Genomic DNA, 20127 nt, shown 5'->3' with positions numbered 1-20127 from the left:
ATGCAGAAAGAATTCAAGGTGAGATTTTGCAACCATTGCTAATCCAAGACTACTTCCAGAATTTGGGAATGGAGAAGATCCATATCCTGGCTGCTGTCCTGACCTCAATCCTGCTGGATACTTGTTGAATTAACTTGGGTGTTCTGTTTCAGCCAGAGTGACAGACACAACCACACTGACTAAATTGCAACAAATCCTGGTTGAGGAATTGGGTGCCATCCCACAGCAGTGTGTGACCAAGCTCATGACCAGCATGAGAAGAAGATGCCAGGCTGTCCTGCTTGTTTATGGGTCTCCCACACACTACTGAGTCCCTGTTAAATTAAAACAACTGTTAAATTTGTGTTTTCTTTAAACTTCAATAATCCATTTTAATAAAGGATCTCAAACAGGAGTCAATAGCAGAATAGGTTGTTTTGCATTGACAGAGAGGAAAAACGGAGACAACAAATGCATGTAATGCCTAAATGGAGGAGAAAGTAGCAGTGTGAGACAAAGTGATCAGTAGTTCATCCAGCAGTTTATGGCAGTACTACTACAAAGATAGCGTGAGTGTTTATTTTACTTTGCATATTTGTACTTACCTCTTATTTGGTAGGCTCACACCGAACTATAAGACAGCAAGGGTTAACCATCCTGTAGTGTTAGCTTTCTGTTACTATCCATGGTGTTTGGGGTCGGTTTAGACCGAATTTCATAAATAAATAATTGATTATCGTGTAATCTGACTGTTGCTGAGGAGTATTAAAACACACCTATTACATAAATTCATTGCAATTATTGATTTTTAAAATATTTAAAACTAGAGTAACATCTATAGTGTTGGGGTCAGAAGTGACCCCAATATTTACTAAAAGGCAACAACTTTCTTTTTTTATTTTTATTTTAATATTATCAATACAAATACCAATCTAGCAAATCAAACAATAAAGTACTATTTCCACACAAAGTTACTGTGTGCAAGAACATGCATATGTGTGCTTAGATGCACGTGTGGCATACAGTGCTTTCATGTGCTCTTTGCAGAGAGATTGTTTGCAGATGAAACACAATGTGTTTGTCTTTCAGTCCATTTTTCTAGGGCAGACCTGACACCTCCTCCTTTTTGAATCAGGACGACTCAGCATTGTTGTGGTTGTACTGGCTGATGTTGAGACAGGGCTGGTGGTTGAAGATGTTAAGTCTGGTGCTCCTTGTCTTACCGATGACTGGGACGGAGTGGTAGGTCCGCTCTGTTAAGTACTGATGAATTACTGTTGAAAGAATCCGGTATAAACATTGCTTACTTTCTCTCTGAGGACTGCAGAAGCAAACTGTCCAAGAGAAGTCCCCAGTAGAGACGTTGTTTCTACAAGCCGAGTGAAGCGGTTTTCCCTGCCTGAGAGAAGGACAACAGGAGCCACATCACCGTGGTTACGGTAACATGCAGTTTGGCTGGCCGACAGAACAGCCGCCACTCCCCACAGCTAAGGAGGTTAGCTGTAGCTAACCGTTTAAAGACTTTGTACGTTTCTCCAAACTTCTCTGCCTTGGACAACGTTCCTCACCACAGTTCATGAGGTTAAGTGTTTGGGCAGAATAACATAGAAGTGATTTAGATTTAAATGATCTAAACGTTTTCCATTTGGTTTCCGTTTGGTTTTGTGTTCTTTGTTTGTGTGTTTTTAAAGTTAAGACAAACTTTATTTAAAGGGTGATTTTAAACAGAAGATTGATCACGCTTATGCATTTTAACCCTTTATTGACGGTATTTTTAAAGGTATGTGTTTGATTCTGGTGCTAAGCTATCAGCCTCCTTTGTTAGCTTCAACTGCTAACAGGTAAGGACATGTGCTTGCTGCCAAATAATATTTACCCAGAAAGGTTTAGTTTTCAATCCAGTAAATAATGTGTCCCTAACATCATTTTACTAAATCTGATAACTAAGCAAACACCATTAGGCCTCATTTCTCCAGAAAGATTTGGCTCTTTTCCAAAATATTCCCTTAATAATATTTCTTTAAATATTCTTTCAATAAATAAAGGTAGTTAATGAGACACCGTTGAGAATTAGTCATCCAAAAAGTTGGTTTTATTCAGCAGATCATTCTTTAAAACATTATTTGATTAAAATAATATTTTATCTGATCTTGCATTGTGAATGGTTGCCTAAGTTGGTTACAAGACTAACTTAACTTCATTTCCAGATCCTTCAAGATAATCCTTGGTTCTCAAACATAAACATTGCATGGTAATGTTGCATCACTCTTTTGGTCATAATTTCCAATCATCTTTAATCAACTTGTTTATATTGTACATAGCCCATTAGTCTTCGTTATTCTTTAATTCTGCTTGGTAGTTTAGTTAGATTGTTTTAGCATAGTAAAGAGTTTGTTGATTGAAATATGTTTGACTTTGAGTTGACTTATTTTTGTTAATAAATTCTTGTATTTTAAGAAGTTGTGTGAATTCATTCCATGTGTGTGCAGAGTTTTGCTGTTCAATAATGTCAGAGCTTGTCTCACACCTTTCTATTTTGGCCTAATACCATTGCCTTACTGGGCTGGTATTCACAGGACAATCCTTAACAGACTGGAATATTATTTGATAAAATATTAAAATATTAATATTAAATATTAAATAATATTCTCAGATTCATAATCCCAACATCCTTATCTTTGCCCTTTACAATTTTCCACTACTCTGAGTTCTCCTAACACATAAAATCCCAATGAAATATGTTGAACTTTCTGGTTAAATATGACAAAATCTAAAAAACGTTTGAATTTTGGGAGGTCCAGCAACATAGAAAAAAAATTCATTTTGTTGCAACACTGAGCAGGAGGTAACATGACAGAATATTAAACCAATATGGCATTTAAAAAAATGCAAACGTTTCTTGCAAATTAACACTTTTAAAATTATAGTCATGGTGAAGTCATTTAAAACTCTGTAGCCTTTTGGAGGAACTGATTCTCAAGATAGCGTTGAAAGATTAATAAGTCATGTGTGTCCTATTGAAATAAAATTCAAAGAAACTAAGAATAGATCAAGAATTTCATTCACTTCACCTTATAAACTAGTTCACATGTCATCAGGCTTTTCATCAAGGTTTACCAGAGTTTCAGAGAAGGACATTTCTTGTTGAAGATTTCTTTAAATTTTATTATCCAGATGTTTTAAATTTATAGCAACAATTTTGTAATAACTGCTGCATAAACAAAACCAAAACTTTAACCACCCATTTAGTATTCTTATCTATGGGTTAGTTCCGTTTTGGTACCAAAAACTCATCATTGAACTATAAACAGAAATAAAACAGGAATAGCAGGACTACAGCTAAACATAACACTGAGAGGTGATACATAATAAAAACAAACAACAAAAAAACAAATAAATACATTTTGTACACGACCCTCTACAGTAAAGCACAGAGCAAAGACACAAAAAGCATCAGCTCTACTCTACAAGAACCATTTGCTCCAATAAAGGTACATTATCAGACTGGACCTGGATTGGAAACAAGTTCCTGTGCTGCAATTTCACTAACTGTTTCCAGAAGCAGGAAAATATTTTGTGAATAAAGGGCATTTACTGACAAGATAAAGATGCTGCAGTTTATTATGAAATGAATATTTAAAACTTTGTGGAACTGCTTAATTTGTGTTTCTATTTACATATTTTATTGTAACAACTATCTGCAAGTAACTACAGGTGAAAAGTAGTCATGTGGTGCAATGCAGCAATGCACCTATCCATGTTTTTCACAAGGTTAATGTGTTTAAGCTGTAAGAATTTACAATAACCTTCTTCACTTCTGAGTTAACCATAGCAGATTTTCTCATGACTGAATTATTATGCGATTGTGTGTGTTTGTATGTTGTAAAGCAACTGCTGCCGTTTGGTCCCTGCTGACTTCTCTGTGGTTTGGTTAATGATACAAGCCAAGCTGCAGGTACAGATGGTGCACAGAAGACAGTTACCAACATGCAGAATGTACATCTCAACCACAGAGGACAAAGGTGCTGTTTCTGGCTACCTACTTCAGAGTAAACCTGATACTGTCGATGCACCAACTTTATATCATAACATGATGAAAATCTACGTGAGAATAAATGTAATGGATTTTGTCTCCCTTATTGTTATGAATCCCTTATAGTTATGAATAAAGATGCGTAATGATGAATAACTCATTAAATGTCACACCAGGTTGACAACTAAAAGTTACCATTCCCATTTACAACTAAACAGCTGTTTGACATGGACATGGACAGGAAAATAAATGTATTTGTGTTTTATTGCTGTATTACTACATAAAGTTCATATGTTAACAGGAACTAAACTGTAAAGTTTGAATACAGCTGGGCATTTCCTGTACTGCAGCAGCTCTGTGGTAGCTATTGAATATAATCCAAGTGAGAAAATCAAGACCCAGATGATTGAGGATCTTGTCAAGCCTGGACCGTGTTGTTCTGATCCAGCAGAAAAACTGCCCAGTTTGTTATATTTGAAGCCATATTTGAAGTGTTTAAAACTGCAAAATGCTCACGGTATCCTGAGCTTTTTCCAGCTGACCTCTGTCCACCACACCGAAACTCCAAATTATCAGAACTGTACCATAAAGGAATGGAGGAAGATGGCTTGGTGTGGTTGATTGCATTTGTATCTGTATCATCTGGATGTTCAGTCTGTGTGACGTCTTATCTGGGAAGAAGACACAAAGAAAAAGATGTGTGTTCTGTTACCAAGGTGTGAAATGGTGTCATAAAAGTTTGATCAGGTGGTTGTTGTGTGTATTACAAATTGGCAACCTTTTCATTTTGAACCAAACTTTATTGAATGGAAGTAGCACCCAGTAAAACAAATTAAGTGACAGTGAGAGCATTTGATGGTGTACCTTTGAAGGAAATTACTGCATACATGTCTTGTCTAAGTTTGCCCGCTGGTATGTACTAGAAGCATGAGTTTGTAACTTTGTTTTATACAAGATCTTGCATGCTAATGCAAAGACAAATCCTGTCTGTTGTAATGCTAATTATCAGCAATTTATGAGGTCATCCAAGATGGTGTTAAGATCATATATTTAGATATATTTATTGTGTTAAACAGTAGCAATGCAATCTATGAGTGCATATTATGCTGCACATATACATTTTTTGATTATATTGTTTGTCTTGTTTTCAGTTTCACAGTTTAAAATGCCAGTAAACCTGCTGACAACTTTCATTGGTCTTCAGCATGATTGATATGAGAAAAGTGTTAGATGGCCCTTACATTAGACATGCATCAGTAACAGCATAGTGAAACAGTAGCATCCATGCTGGCGAAGATAACGCAGAGGGAAGTAGACCACTGTTATGCCTCCGTGCAGTTCAGCATACAGCAGTGATCCAGCAGTCAACACCTAATCAACTCCACCATGTCTAACGCCATCTCTCAAGACCCGGTCTGATTTCTTGTGTTCTTCCTCCACAGGTTCTGCATCACCCAACACGAGAGCAAAACCTGAGGCGGCCAAAGCCCATCTTAGCTTTGCAGCAAAATAAATTGATTTAAAAGTGGAAAAGGCCCAAACTGAAGCAGCAAAAGCCATAATAGAGGCATCAATTGAATTTCTACAATAAGAAAAAGATGCAGCATTAGCCATTGCAGACGCAGAGGCATTAGAAGCCGCTGTCGCTTCACAGATAGAAGCACGCATCAACCCATGCCCTTCTGTAACAGCTGAGCGTACTAAACAATATGTCATCAGCCAAGCTACATTTGTGAAAGAGGAGGAAGATGCCACTTATCATACATCTCAAGGTGAAAATGCACAACAAAGTGTGCCAAGTGGTCAAATCAGGTACCGATATCCAGGCCTTCGTACCAAGAGCGTGCTTTGCTCGTTGTAAAATAGTAGCAACGGGACTGCTCCAGTTTTATGACAAGCCCCAGAATTTCAGAGCTTGGAAGTGCTCATTTAAAAATGAGATGCAGTTGATGTTAAAGTAGATTGACAAAGAAACTGCCGAACATGTAGAGCAAATCAGAGCTATACATATTAATAACCCAGTCAATGGTCTCAACATGATATGAAACAGACTTAAGTAATGCTAATGCTTAGCTGAAGTGATCGAGAATGAGCTTTTCAAAAGAATTTACGCATTCCTAAGAATCACATCCAAAGACTGCACAAAACTGAAAAGGCTCGATGACCTGTTGGAAATTCATGGAGAGGAGAAGGAGACCTCCCTGGTCTTGCGTTTCTGGATACATCAAGGGGAGCAAATCCTATTGCCTTGAAGGTCCAATTCAAATTGCAGGAAAAATGCATACCTGTTGGAGCAAACAACAAACAGCAACAATGTGTCCCTTTTACACCATTTAGAGGTTTTGTTGAGATTGAGGACGTGGTTCCTACCTCTAGTCACAACACATAGCACAAACACATGCTAACAAGACAGCAGACTGTAACAAACTCTGCCCAGTCCATGAAAAAGCTCATCCCCTCTCAAGATGTAGAACATTTCACATGAAATCACTAGATGAGAGAAAAATGTTCCTGAAAAGAACAACATTTACTTAAATACTTTGCTTCGTCTATGCATGTTTAATGTTTTCAGAATGGTTAAATGAAGAAAACAACCAGTTTGAGGGGCTTAACTGTGCCTACAGATTATCCAGATTTCAATTCAATTCTGCTCTGTGCAACCAAGATTCCTTACAGCTTCCAGGATTTGACTGATCTCATGTTGACTGGCCTGCTTTAAAATTGCTTTAAGTCAAATATCCAAATGTGATTTGTTTAGTTAACTGTTGTGTTTGCAGTTAATCCTTCATGTCTTGTAATGGGTTTAGCTTCCTATTGGAGCTAAACTGGATTTTAGCATTAAACTCTCCAAACAAATATATTTTAAATACTTATTGAATCCCCATAGTGTGGCTGCAGAAGATTTATGCTCCCACAGAACTGACACACTTTTGCACAAACATACTTAGAGCGGAAGAGTTTAATCGGATATTCATGTCCACACATGTAGGCTTGCTGTGCGTCATACATCTCACTATGTCCCCAAAGGTGTGTATTAACTGTGTTTAACTGTGTCTGCAGGGAGCTAGTTAACAATCAGCCCGAGGGTCACCATTAGTGAGACTAAACTCCCCATTTACTCCCAGAAAACAGTGTAAACAAACAAAGCAACATAGCTGTGACTGTTGTTAGAATGAAAACTGATAGAATCATTTAGATTTTACCTTGTGATATCTTCAGTTTCCGTAAAACAGAGTCTCTTGAGGTCAGTACACTGCTACTTCAGATGGAAATTGACTGAATCGGTAACATCAAAATATAGTGGGTACTATTGACAAATGAGATTAATTCCAGTGGGACTAGTATGTAACCCTGTGGGACATGTTTACTTGGTTTCTACTAAGCGACTGTAAACTCCCTGCTCAACCTCCAGCTATAGAAAAAAATCTGAAGACTTTTAATATTTTGCTTTAAGATGTTTTACTGCCATTGATCTCTCTAGCTCATGCTGTTATCATTTAGCAATGTTTTTCACTACTGAGGATGACTAAGCCACTTTAACAATAAATCTTAGCAAGTTTGTGCTGTAAAGATAGAACACGTTTACCTTTAAAGGCAGAATCTTGCTAGTTTCCTCACCATTTTTGCAATCAGGCTGTGTAGGTGTTACTATCTCATAATAATGAGTTAGTATCACATAAATATGAGATAGATAAGTCACAATTATAAGATACAAGTTTTTCTTTTCATTAGAGTGGTGGAAATGAGCTTCAATACTGATGGGAAAAATACATTGAAATGGACAGATTATTTTTTTCTTTCGGAAAATCTTTGGTCCATAGGCCTGGTAATACTGGCATTTGTACCAGATGGAAAGCATGTATTCTGGGAATATTTAAATTATTTTCAGACACAGAATGGATTTTTAATGAATTTATTAAATTTGGATTAAATGCTGTCTTAACTCTCAAAATGGGAATTAACTTAAAAAAAAAAAATCTTCAGTTTATGGACATGGGATTTTCATATAGTACTTCTGTCATGAAATGAGTCCTCTGTTAATATTTTGAAAATTTATAGACAAATTTAGGATTTTTCATGAATTTTAAAATTTTCCTCCAATGCTGTTAAATAGTCACAATACATACTTACTTTACTTTAAATACTTAAATACTTTAAACATTTAAGGTCTGAGTGCTTCTGCAAGCAAGTTTAATATGTCCAATGGGTTGGTGGGTTGCGCGACATGATGTGCTGGAAGGGGCAGAGCCAGGGACGGACTCACTTGGGATGGGTTGGGTTTTCATAACTGCTTGCAAGTTTTACTTTTGACTAAAATTACAAACTTTTTTAATAATTGCCTTTAGCAGTTATTAGTAGTTATTCATAGCCAAACCAAACAGTTGCACTACAACAACATATTTTTTCTGAACAAACTTGGCCATTGAAGCTGATTCTGATTATCAGGGTTTGAAGATACCCCATTCTCCTCAAGTGCCCACCAGAGGACATCAATAGGGACTCAGCCAAAATGGTTTTCCAAGTCAAGATACTAGATAAGCTCTTGAAAAACTTTTGTGCAAAGTCCCACAAACCCAGCGCCAACGCTATATATGTAGCTGGTCCAGAGTTCTGTGACTTTGCAAACTTTTGTCACTACGTTGAAACATGATTCTACCACTTATGATTAAACATAGATGACATAAAACAGAGCAAAACAGATCATGTGGCTCATTTCCTTTAACCTAATCAAATTGTCTTGAGAAACAAAGTTGGTTGAATGTTGGTTGAATGATAAGCATGAACCATTACTTGCAGATATTCGGTAAATGTTCTGTCTTTTCTGTTTTTGTTGGGTTGTGTATCATTGAGACTAACAGTTCTTTGCTCTGGTCTGAGCTACAGCTGGTGTGTGTGTGTGTGTGTGTGTGTGTGTGTGTGTGTGTGTGTGTGTGTGTGTGTGTGTGTGTGTGTTAATTGTGACCCATGGGCTTGGTGCGAAGGCTTGGTATAATTATCTGTGTAATTGCTGTGTATTTTATAAAGTGCCAGATCATTTAATTCAGGATTAAATCTTCTCACTTCCAACGGCTGGGGGCGGTGCTCCGGCTTCATACACACACCTCCTACAGCATTTGTAGGGAGATGAAGGGGTTAAACCTCTCTGTTAACGTGTCATACACCTTCTCATTTCCTCTCCTGCTCCGTCGTGGTTTTTGTTCTCTTCTAGCTAAGAATAGTGTCATATTGCTTGTCCATCTGGGATTAAGACTGCTTGAAGTTGTGGGACACACACAACCAATATAGCAAACAAATATACATGTCTGACAATTTTCTACCAAGTTACCTGCAGATTTAAACATTTGAAACTACGTTATTATTTTACCCTTATACAGGTCGAGGACATTGATTACCACCAATGCAGAGCTTGTACAACACTGGCAGTGGGTAGATGCATGACCTTCTGCGTACACAGTGAGGAGAAGATATTTGGATGAAAAGGGAAGCAACAATTAGCTTCTGCAGAATTTCAGTCCAAAGATCTGGAGAAGAATACATGAGTGTTGCCATGAGCCATGTCCTTCAACAAAGAAACATCCTGATGCATTCCATGTGTGGGTTGCTTCTCATCCAAGGGAGTATGATTTTATAATTTTTTTTTTGTTCTGCCCAAGAACTCTGAAACATTGTTGTTATGGATGTATGATTCTGTGGCCTTTTCTAATCATTTCTTTGCTGCCCTAATGAAATATATCTGCCCTTGTTGCTTATCTGCTGCACCGCTCACTGCTACAGCTTACACAACATAACTGTTGATATCACATAAGACGCAACACATAGTCAAGGATAAACTGATATAAGAGGATGACACCCTTTAGGAGGGTTAAGAACAGGCATAGATAAAAGCAGGACTCACGCTCCGTTCTTTGCTCCTCTCGGTTCATCCCTAAGATGGGCTGAGGGTGGCCCGGTACCGAAGATGAATATCACTCTGTATCTATTCAATTGTATACTCTGTACATTAATTCCTGTGGAAAAAACTCACTCCTCATCCATTTAGAAGGTTTAATGAAATTGATGAACACAAAAAAGAAGGGGATGTTATGTCTTATAATCTTAGTTTGTCTTACCCAGTTTTATAAACACACTGTACAGTTAGTCAGCTATAGTTTGTCCCTTTAAACACCTTGTATTTATTTCAAGTAATTAAAGTTTGTTTTAGAAGGTGAATGAGAAGGTGTATGACACGTTAACTCACGTTTTCTCCTTTTCAGTCCAGTCCAGTAATTCTGTTAAGGTGCATTTCATCTTGTGTTAAATTTGAGTCATTCTGAACCTGACTGGAAAAAGTCCAAACATCTGTTAAAATCCTTTTGTTTTATCATAAAGAACTGACCTAATATTATGGTACTGTTGAGGATCAGACTTGCTCTTGTAGTCTCTAATTATTAATGTGACAACCCTTAGGTGGCATATAGATAAGTAAACCATAGAAAAAGAAAAATATGCTAAAGCCACTCAACACAACATATGTGTCACTGCAGAACATTTTGGCAAAGACTGTATGTATGAACATTTGAAATAGTTTGCTGATTTTCTGCCAGTAAAGTCACATAAATGCACAGATACAGTACAACAATGCAACACGAATATCCAGGTTACCACTTAACTAATCTTGGTTTGCATGTGCAACAAAAGCCCAAGGGATTAAGAAATGCTGCGTGGGTGACGTATTGGCTACACCTTTTATTAGTTAAAGATAAAGTCTCCCCATGCAGAGCTGAAGAGGAGGAGAACACTATATAATAAATAGGTGTAACATCTGGTCTTACAATATTAATCCAGGTGCAGCACAACTGAACATCTTGATGGCATTTTTGAATTGAATTACCTTATAAACTACCAATTATATAGTCATTCTTTAGGAAACTACACTCCTTGAAGTCATATATAAGCCAGGTTTCTGGGACTGCCTAGGATGTTCAGAGGATCTTCAGTTTCACAACAAATGTGTAAAAAAACACTAAACTGATCAAAAACTGTGTTTTTCAATATTAGATTGGATGGGATTTACATTTTACTCCCTCTACAGAGCAGAATATCATGAAACTAGGAATTTCAAGAGGTAATACTTAACTAAATAACTGTGATCTCTGTTGGTACTGCATCAATACCTATAGAACCACATGGACAAGAGTTTACTTTCAGAAGCTTTTATCAAGCTCTACAATATTAAGTTACATTTACAAATGCTGCTTCAAACCTTACTGTGCAAAAAAGAAGTGGATGCTAACCTTGTCCAGATACAGCATCTACCTCTCCATGCTTGAATAAATCTGGGATGGGTCATTTTTCTTTTCCTGTGACAAATTAACTCTATTGTCAGTCAGTCATTTTCTAATGCTTATTCCATAGTGGGTCACGGGGAAGCTGGTGCCTATCTCCAGCAATCTATGGGTGAGAGGCAGGGTACACCCTGGACAGGTCGCCACTCATACACCTAAGGGCAATTTAGAGTGACCAATTAACAGGCATGTCTTTGGATTGTGGGAGGAAGCCAGAGTACCCGGTGAGAACCCACAAATGCACAGGGAGAACATGCAAACTCCATACAGAAAGACCCCTGGCTGGGAATTGAACCCAGGACCTTCTTGTTGCAAGGCAACAGTGCTACCAACTACACCACCGTGCAGCCCTACCTCTATTGTTCACCCTTCAAATCTTTCTGGGCTTTCACTGACACATATCCAGTAAAAACTATAAAAAGAGCATTTAATTATGACCAGATTGTATGAATTTACATTTAGAAGCAAGCATTTAGAAGCATGTTTATTTTTATTATCTGAAAAATAAAATCTTCAGATATACAAGGTTTCTGTCAGACAGCAGCAATATGCTGCCTTCAAGACCAGATCATTTTCATACATATATGCATTTTGCATCAAGACAATGAAAAGCCAAATTTTGTAAACTTTCCAAATGCCTGGATGAGCCCACTGTATTGGGCTGCCTGTACTTCTCACCTGCCCCCTATAAGAAGTGTTGAAATATTAAAAAATTATGACTGGGAACAACTAACAAAGAGGGAAAGGACTGTATAACACCTGAAAATTCGCATTGCCTGGCATTGAGAGCATTATAAGGAAGGGGGCAAAAATCACAATTCTTCTGGGAAAACCTTTAAGCTCCTTTAATGTGGCTGTCTTATTGTGCCATCTGCTGTTTATTTCAAACAATCTGTTCCTAAAATTCACAAGGAATGTTAAGTATGGGTGAATTATTCTCTTCTCCTCGTTTACAAGTTCGGTTGAAGTTTACACTACATTTGAAGAGAAACTAAACCTGACACTAATTTGCAGTAAGTTGGTGAAAAGCAATGGGGAATGACCAAGTTATTTCCTTTCTTTCCTCACTTCAGAGCACTTAATCCTCTAAATGCTTCCTGAAACACTCAGGTGTGCGAAACTCCGAGTGTGTGTGATGTAACACACTTGTCAGGCTGACAGCACTGTAACACTATAGCCTGCTTGATTGGCCAGTTTTCAGTCACACTCATGTTGACTTAACTAAACAGAAGAGCCTGTGCCGAGGAAATCAATCGGCTAAGTGTCTATCTAAGTGCACATTTGTCTGAGTAACTGAAGAAGAGGAATAAAAGATATAAAGATATAGACTGGCAGTTTTTCCTCAGGCCCCGTGTTTTGTGTAATAGACTGGAAAACAGACTTTGGTATATGTATAGAATTTCATTTAACCCCCTGCATAAAAAACAATTTCTCTGTATATCTTTTATCTTAATACTGGTCTTTCTAACCTTTCAAGTCAGCATCAGGACTAAATTGTAAAAGCCAATTCAGATTAATGTATATTTAAGTCTAAATGGAAATTAGAAAATGATCATTAGATTCCAAAAATGTTTTTGTTCTACATTTAACTAGGAAAGCTATAGAAGAATGAGGATAATGAGTAATCTGTGGCAGAAAGTGGTGAATGCACGGGGAGACAAAAAAGATATAATAAATGAACTTTGCAACAAAAGGTGGAATCAAATACTAGAAATATTTGTCAGTTGAAAGCATTTTTTGACCTTTGTTTTCAACACTAATCACAATTCTGATGCTTTATCTTTGACAACGTGTGATGAATTAAATAACTAGCTTGAAAAACGCCTTTCTTCAATCTCTCAGCAATCAGCAAAGCTGGGGGCAATTTGGAAGTGTGTGTTCTCTTCCCCGTTGTACTCTAGTCCAGCAGAAAGCCCAGCGTATATCAATTCTACGTCCGAGGTACCTGAGTGTTTTGAGGTGATTTATGACAGTGAAGATTGCAGATTGTTTTTTTACAGTTGCTTGGTGAGATCCATTAGTTGAAGTTAAAGCAGCAGGCGGTTGAGGTGATGCACTTAACAGCTGCAAAGTGTTGCATAGTTCACTTCATGAGCTTCCCACTTCGTGTGGATGTATTGAGGTTATAACATTTGCATAAAATCTCTTGAGTGTCATTCTTGGATGTTCAAACTACGCAGATGTACAGGGGCCCATGTAGTAGATACTGCCTGAAACACCATCATGACTATTACAGAACCTGCAGCACTAAAGATACATGCCTTAAGACCTCTGAAAAATCCTACTAAAGCTGTAGTCCTAATCCAGTATGAAGGGGATGTTAAATCTGCAATGTTTGACCATTAAAACCAACACTAATAAAAATAAACATTTGTGAAGCAAAAGATTTCAATGAACATTTACTCTATGCTGTGCTATTTAAATGAGATTTTTAATACATTTAAAAAAAATTTAAAAAACTTTCATCAGGCCCTTTCAGTATCATAGGTGATTACATATCAACATTAAAATTGGTCTTGGCTTCTGCAGAATGTTTAGGGTGGAAAATAAAACAGAATGTCTTGAGCATCATCCATTCTGTTTGTTGACTATTTGCGATATTTAGACTTAATTTTGGTCAGTTTAAAGTCAGTTGGCCACTGCAAATCAACTTTTTAAATATGAAATGCAAACATTTTACTTAAGCTGAAACAGAAATACAGCTTAGCCTGCTATTAAAATTCCACAGCTATGTGATTGACAGATCTGTAAAAGTCACACCCTGCTTCACTGTGATCTGGTTTCAGGTTTATCCTGCTGGATTGAGTCCAGAACAAACAAGGCGTGTGCTGTCAGTGTTTACATACCACATAGATCCATGATTGGCAGTTGGCAGGTACCTTCCTCTATGGTAATGATGACACATGCTGCAGCTGTAAAATTACGCACTCATTGCACTCTTAAACACATTTTAAGGATCTAAATGCTTTCAATAAATTCATGTAATGTCTAAGAATGTAACACCTATGTTCTCTTTACAACACTGCAGTGTGGGTATTCTTAATACCATGATGTAGTCAATTTAATGTTAAAAATCTATTGTTTTTGCAAGAAAACCTGAGTGACTAATAAGCCATTTCTAGCTATCTCATTTTCCGAAAAATCTTTTTTAAAAGTCACTACTCTTTAATTTGTTAGAGGCATGATGATAAAAAGAAAGGAAAGCCTCTTTAAATTCTAGGATTTTAGGTGTTAAGATAAGTCACTATTTATTAACCCAAAAACGAAGCTAAAGTGTGGAAAAATTAACTCCACCTTATTCTGCATCTATGGAATCGCCTTCAGTCATAATATTTTTAAGTAGTCATTCTCCGTATGAATTTATCAGTCTCTTACATTGCAGTGGAGAAAAATCTGGCATACTGCCTTTTACACAACGTTGCCTCACTTCTTGAATGACGTAGTTTGGACCACATTATTTGAAAGACGGATTTGACTGAAAGGAGTTCACGTTCAGTTAGTGATTGAAAGGTGTCTAGTTCCTGTGGCAGCAGAACAAACATTTCAAACACTATACAGTATGATCTAATACTTTCAAAGGCCGCGTTCACACTGCAGGCAAATGTGGCCCAAATCGGATTTTTGGGGTCAAGTGATCATGTCAGGCTGTGTAAGGCAAGTGGAAACGCTCGGATCTGGTCCGTATCTGAACTTTTTCAAGTGATATTTGAGCCACATTCTTATGTGGTCCTGAATCCGACTAGTATCTGATCTTTTGGAATGTGACTGCAGTGGGAACAACCAAGGCGGATTAGATGTGAGTTTGATGTCATTTTTCTTCGCATTCTTCACAATTTTGCACGGCCCAGCAGGAAACGGTAGCTGTTAGCAAAACAGATGGGGGGATAGAATAGAACTGCACAGTGGAAAGACAGCGAGATGTTAAAGCTCGTTGATAAAACAGAGATAAAACTTTATTCAAGCCTAATTGAAAGGCTCATAGGAACCGTCTGGGTATGGGACGTAGTTTGTGTTGTAAAATTTGTATACAAATGTTTAAACAAAGGACTTTAAAATGCTATCGAGGTTACTGAGCATGTGATGATCTGCGCCTGCTGCAGTCTGGCACACTGGATTGCATCAAGTCTTCTGCTTGTGGAGTTGAGAGGAGAGATGCTGACATATATGATTAAAAGTTGCCCTCGACATGATAAAGTTCTGAATAAACTCAATCTCTGTTAAGCTTTTAACATCCCTGCCCCAACATTGCTGGCTGTGTCTCCACATCCAAACAGTTTGTTGCTGTGAGGGATTTACCCCCTCCCTAACAGGTGCTGTTTTTTGTACTTCCAATATTCTTATTTAGTTGGTAAATGTATTGCTTTGTTGGGAGTAAGTTATTTGCTTTATTTAATATTTTGTTTTAATCATTCTCTCTTCTCTTTGAGGTCACCTGGTCTTGTGTTGCCATGGAAGCACGCCCATGAGCAGTGCTGACAAGGACCTGGTGTTTTCAATCAGCCTCAATGGGAAAATCCATTGTTTGAGAGAGAGGGGAGATGTTTTCTGGATTTTGATTGGGCCCAGATTGTTTTTGTTTTAGTTTTGAAGTTGTTATTTGTAATTATGTAAATATTTTTCTAGGAATATAGTTTAGTACAAATGTTTTTCTATCTGGAAATGGAAAGGTTGACTCCACCCCTTAATTAGTCCAGGTAGGAGCCAATGCTTTAAACACCAGGTGTGTTAGATCAGTGGGGAAGCTCTCCCTCCTGTGGTTGGAATGTATGTGATGCTGTGAACTGGAATGAAATGTTTGAAGAACGGCATAAAAAAAAAGTCAGAGCTCTACAATTCCTGGATTCTGTCTGATTTTTTGTGTCGCAAACCAACAGTTGTGCAGTCAGATCTCCCTAAAACAGAACAATAAAGAGTTTCACTCTCCTTTCATTCACATGTTTCCCACACAGTACCTGCTGACAATAAGTGGCTTCTGTTGTGCACTTAAACCATAACACCTATTTCTTCGTGTTTACTGTTGTGCTGCGTTTGACGACGCTCGTGTTCTTATGTGCATGTGGGTCAGTTTGTAGCTGCAACATTTTCAAAGTAATGTAAATGACCACACAAAGAAATCGGATTTATGCATTAAGACCTGCAGTGTGAACATAGCCTAAAAGTAATTTGTCGTTACAATAATTGTTAGGAACAGCAAATATTTTGGCAAATATTCTTAAAAAAGGTCTGATAAAGCCACTTGCAGTTGCAATTTTCAGTGCACATTTTCTCCTAAAACAATCCTCTTGTTCTACAAAATGTTTTAACTATAATTAACATAAACCAAATGTTTTCACCAAGAAGTTGTCATTATTTGCAAAGTTTACAGTGTCATCTGTATACATGTTCATGCTTCAATTAGGGAAAAGGACACATTAAACCAAATGCACCTTTATTCTATTAAAGTTTTAATTTTGTCTCTGAATTAAAATTTTGCAGTATCTGTCAAATATTTGGTACTAATGTCATACTGTATAGGGTTAGGGGATTAAAATGAGTAATCAAATAAAACTTGATGTGTTCAGATACCCTGAAAACAATTGTTGTCATCCTTGTTGTTTATTATGGTCTTGCCTCATTCAGTAGATTTCCCTGTGCTTAAAAATGCTGTGTTTTGCACATTTGGATTTATTTCTGTTACATCCCTTTTAGATTTTCCTCTTGGGTTGATAGTTCTTTGTGTCTCAGTTCAGATCCATTCATGCTTATTAGTCTTACTCAGCTTACCTCAGCTTCCCCGCTCTCTCTCTGCCACAGCTGCTCCACATCATCCCCTGATTACACAGACACCTGCATTCTATGTCATTCTCAATACTTCCTTCAGTTTATAAACTCACCAGTGCTTTTTGTTCTTCACTGGATTCTTGTATTCTTCCATCGCTTCGGTAAGCATGCCTGTTTTTTCCCATTGTACTGCTTATTTCTCCGTCCATGATCCATGTTCTGTTCTCCTTGTGGCGTACTGTAAGTTTGCTTATTATTTTAAAATAAGTCATCACTTTGCTCATGCCACATTCCTATCTGCTCTTGGGTCTGTACTCCAAACCTCAACTTGACACTTCTTTTTATGATTTCAGGGGACATGCTGACCCTAAAACAAATCCTCCAAAGGAAGTTGTCCAGGGGGAGTCATGGAGGCAAGCTAATCAAATGCCATCATTTTGGGATAATGATCACACACTAGAGCTTGAAGGTCTTTGACCTTTGGCTGTGTAGAGGCAGCTGTGCTCCAAGTGCCTTTTTAACCTGTGGAAAACACTTTGTACTACACCTGACTGTATGAAAGGTGCTACTAAATAAAGTGTGAGTGATTGATTGATTGATTGATTGATTTCCAACAGAGGAAGCTAATTTCAGCTGTTTTTTGGATATTTTTTATTGATCATAATCTATATATCTCATGATCACAGATGACTGTAAGGAATCAAACCTCTGTCACTCTCAGCAACTCTGTGAGAGTTGCTTAACTTTTATTGTGGCCTTAAAGAATATTTAAGTGAGCCTACAAAGCTTACAACAAAATGGTCAGAGCTGGTCAACTGGATTTTAGTATTTTTAACATGTTGAAAAATTACAGATGAGCTGGTATGATCCACACCAGTTTGTTTCTGTTGATAGCACTCACCTGTTTTTCATGTAACTCTTTTTACCTCAGTGTATTTAAGTTCCTGTCCCTTCATTGTTGGGTTGTCTGTTGTCATTGTTCTTGTCTCCAGTTCTTGTTTTTCCATCATGTCCGTCGATTGTCATTCTTTTCAGTAATATACAGGTCCTTCTCAAAATATTAGCATATTGTGATAAAGTTCATTATTTTCCATAATGTCATGATGAAAATTTAACATTCATATATTTTAGATTCATTGCACACTAACTGAAATATTTCAGGTCTTTTATTGTCTTAATACGGATGATTTTGGCATACAGCTCATGAAAACCCAAAATTCCTATCTCACAAAATTAGCATATTTCATCCGACCAATAAAAGAAAAGTGTTTTTAATACAAAAAACGTCAACCTTCAAATAATCATGTACAGTTATGCACTCAATACTTGGTCGGGAATCCTTTGGCAGAAATGACTGCTTCAATGCGGCGTGGCATGGAGGCAATCAGCCTGTGGCACTGCTGAGGTCTTATGGAGGCCCAGGATGCTTCGATAGCGGCCTTTAGCTCATCCAGAGTGTTGGGTCTTGAGTCTCTCAACGTTCTCTTCACAATATCCCACAGATTCTCTATGGGGTTCAGGTCAGGAGAGTTGGCAGGCCAATTGAGCACAGTGATACCATGGTCAGTAAACCATTTACCAGTGGTTTTGGCACTGTGAGCAGGTGCCAGGTCGTGCTGAAAAATGAAATCTTCATCTCCATAAAGCTTTTCAGCAGATGGAAGCATGAAGTGATCCAAAATCTATCTCCTGATAGCTAGCTGCATTTTAATGATATGCTAATTTTGTGAGATAGGAATTCTGGGTTTTCATGAGCTGTCAATCATCCGTATTAAGACAATAAAAGACCTGAAATATTTCAGTTAGTGTGCAATGAATCTAAAATATATGAATGTTAAATTTTCATCATGACATTATGGAAAATAATGAACTTTTTCACAATATGCTAATATTTTGAGAAGGACCTGTATGCCCATCCACCGCGCCTGCCGATGTCCTGTTGCAGCTTTGGTCCTACTCAATCACAAACCTCGACATGAGCTGCAGCTTACTGTTGCAGAGCTAAATATCTTTAGTGTATTAATTCTATATACATGTTTGACACAGCCACCCACTCAGGCAGGCATGTTTACAGAACATGTACGTTCAGTGGATTCGTAACGTCTTTGTCGTTTAGGTTTCCGGAATTTTCCCCTCATGTGTTGTCCCCAAAAAGGGCCACAATATTCACAGCAGTCACTCATGCTGTCACTGTCCCTCAGACATGTTGATGGGATAAGAGATTATTTGTGTCAGATGAGTTTTAAAAGGTGTTTAAAAGAGTAATTCATGACTACTTGTCACAACCGGTTTACGAATATAAATACCAGAACTCCCCTTCTGTTCCTATGAAGAACAAACATGTCTTCTGCTACAATCATAGACTCATCTTGCAGCTAAAATACCTGTTATTATCCTTGACAGGTATGAAGACCTACTGCTTAGTATTGCTCTGCTCCCACATGTCAGATAATTTCCACATGTCCACTTTTTAAAAAGAAGAAAGATGGAAACATGCCACCATGCTGTACTAGCTTGAGGTGTGCCGTTTTAGAATTTACAACTAAAACTGTCTCAGTATATCATTATTTTCACATTTCCGTCCTGCACGGTTCTGCTTTATACTTTATGCATTTAGTGCTTGCAATAAAAAGGAAAAGACAAGTCTAGCATTAGGAAGCTCAGATGGGGATTAGGAGACACGAGCTCTACATGGCTCTTGAAAAGAACATATGAAAACTTTTAAAAAGGTTAAAGAAAAATAGGAAATACAATTAGTTTTTTAATCATGGGGGAGTAATTACTTAGTTCTGGTGTTTATCAATAAATCGTTGCTTAGGCAATTTTATATTGATGAGTAGACTCAAGACCTTGCTCTCTACATAGTTACTCTCCAGCTACTCTTGGGGTTATCTCAAGGTGGTCCCAGGCAATGTTATGTATCGGGATACTAGATAAGGAATCAGCAAGAAACAAACACCATGTCTGGAAAAAAGAACAGCATATACACACAAATACTTTATACTAACTTTCAAGCAAGGTGGTAGATGG

The 20127-nt window shown here is 37.5% G+C and overlaps 2 long non-coding RNA genes across 2 annotated transcripts; one reads left to right on the top strand and one right to left on the bottom strand.

The window, feature by feature from the left end:
- Positions 1-3134: 3134 nt before the first annotated feature.
- Positions 3135-17278, bottom strand: LOC124860890. The gene is made up of 3 exons (XR_007036485.1): positions 17211-17278; positions 14184-14249; positions 3135-4683 (listed from the first exon to the last, which is right to left on the bottom strand). It is a non-coding gene; the product is annotated as an uncharacterized LOC124860890 (long non-coding RNA).
- Positions 17126-17696, top strand: LOC124860889. The gene is made up of 2 exons (XR_007036484.1): positions 17126-17258; positions 17451-17696. It is a non-coding gene; the product is annotated as an uncharacterized LOC124860889 (long non-coding RNA).
- The last annotated feature ends 2431 nt before the right edge of the window (positions 17697-20127 follow it).

The sequence above is a fragment of the Girardinichthys multiradiatus genome, chromosome 23 (assembly GCF_021462225.1).
Source record: "Girardinichthys multiradiatus isolate DD_20200921_A chromosome 23, DD_fGirMul_XY1, whole genome shotgun sequence".
NCBI lineage: Eukaryota > Metazoa > Chordata > Actinopteri > Cyprinodontiformes > Goodeidae > Girardinichthys > Girardinichthys multiradiatus.
Note: the sequence above shows the minus strand (reverse complement) of the source record. Positions and strands in the feature narration are given on the sequence as shown.